Genomic DNA, 2191 nt, shown 5'->3' on the forward strand with positions numbered 1-2191 from the left:
GTCCCGTTACTTGATCTCTGAATGTTTTTTTTTTGTGATTTTTTGGTGAAGTGATCTCCAAGCATATACAAACAATTTTGACGGTTTGGATCGTTGAAATTAGTTTTGGAGAATTCGTAAAACGATAGATTGACTAACACTTAGAGTTTATTTATACTTTCATTAAGTATAACATAAGATTTTGTGGTATCCACTTGTGTAAATATTTTAAATTGAAGATCGAATTCATTCATTGTATTCATATAGGGTGAATGAGTGTAGTTATAAAAAATCATCAAAATCGGAGTTAAAATAACCGTTAAATCGTGATTTTTCGTTTATAACCGTTGAAAAGCTTTGTCCCGTTACTTGATCTCTGAATGTTTTTTTTTTGTGATTTTTTGTTGAAGTGATCTCCAAGCATATACAAACAATTTTGACGGTTTGGATCGTTGAAATTAGTTTTGAAGAATTTGTAAAACGATAGATTGACTAATTCCCTCACTTTTCGTAAAACGATAGTTAATAACTTAAAAAAGAAAAAAAATTTCTCACCACTTCTATTAATTTTCATTTTTCCCTCTCTTTTTTGTTACCTTTTCAACTTTTTCTTATCATTTTCACTTTTTCCTCCAACATCTTTCCCTAATTCCCTCACTTTTTTGTTTTATTTTCAACTTTTCTTAACATTTTCATTTTCCCTCCATTTTTTTTTTCAAAAAGGGCGGCAAAGTTGGCAAATGGCAATGGCAAAAAATTGATTATTGAAATTTGAATGGAAACAAATCACATCTGAGTCTGACGCATCAAATTTCAATGGATGCAAAATCATGCAAATATGCAATGCATGATCATGCATATTAAATTATTAATTAATAATTATTACAGTTTTTATAAAATTTAATATATATATATAATTATTATAGATGGACTTAATATTTTGGGGGTATAATTATTATAGTATATATAATTATTATAAATTTTATAGTTAATTATTTATATATATATTTATTATAATTTTTAGGGGTATAAAATTGAAAAATTAATGTATATAATTATTACAGTATTTTTTTAGGGTTATAAAATTATAAAAATAATATTCTGCTTATCGTGTTTCGTGTTACCCACGTGTATACCCGAACCAACCCGTTATCTTAACAGGTGCTTATCGGGTTACCCGATAAGACCCGATTCGTTATCGTGTCGACTCAAACACCTGTTAATTTCGTGTCGTGTCGAGTCGGGTTATCGGGTCGTGTCAGAAATTGCCAGGCCTAGTAACAGCACACATTGCTTCTTCCAATAAGAACTCTAGAACATATGTTTAGGTGTTAGGTTTGTTATGTTATTATTAATTATCATTCAATAAAATTTGAGGATGGTTTCTCATACATTCTGGTGGATTTCAATTTTCTTATTCTTTAAATTATAGGTGAATAATCTTCTTTTTGTCAAGTTGTGTCATATGGGCTTCACATCCCCAATAACCAATTCTTCATTACCAAGATAATTAATCACTTGTGCACTTCAAATAATCATACATGACCACTTGAGCAAGTACATAAACCGCAAAAAGGGCAGGTGTAGTTAAAACAACGAAAAGAATAAAATAAAATAAAAACTAATGAAAGGGCTTCAAAATTTTGAATTTTAAAAACATAAAAAAAATTAACTAAAAGCGCGGACCCGTTATTAATTACTTGCAAATTTGGGAGTAGGTTAGACATGACATTCGTGTCGTATTTTTCGTGTTCATATTATTTTCGTGTCATACCCAATATGACACACCCCGACCGAGATCAGGGCATGCTAGCTGTCACGTGGAAGTGACGTAACCATGTGCACAGTGCGGAAGCTAATAAAATAATAATAAAAGTACGAATAAATAAAAACCAGCTTTACACAAAGTAATAACATACATGTGCAAGCGTAAGTGTGAAAACAAAGTTCAGAGCACGAAGACCTAATGCAGTCCGGGAGAAACAATACTACAGAAACACACCCAAAGGTGGTCCTACATTGGTGATAATCTGTCAGATATGCCGGGGAAAAACCTCTGGGGAACCACCAAGAATGCTAGCCAACTAAAACCTGGAGGGGCGCTGATGCGAGAATTATACGCGCACAAATTAAACCCTCTTTTTGACAATTGTAGTATGGATGTAAGTAGGGATCGTTCTAGACCGGGGATTAGGAGGGCTTGTTAATCACT

This window comes from the organism of the source record quoted next, unplaced genomic scaffold (genome assembly GCF_019419815.1).
Source record: "Pyrus x bretschneideri cultivar Hongxiangsu unplaced genomic scaffold, Pyrus_bretschneideri_v1 Contig205, whole genome shotgun sequence".
NCBI classification, from domain to species: domain Eukaryota; kingdom Viridiplantae; phylum Streptophyta; class Magnoliopsida; order Rosales; family Rosaceae; genus Pyrus; species Pyrus x bretschneideri.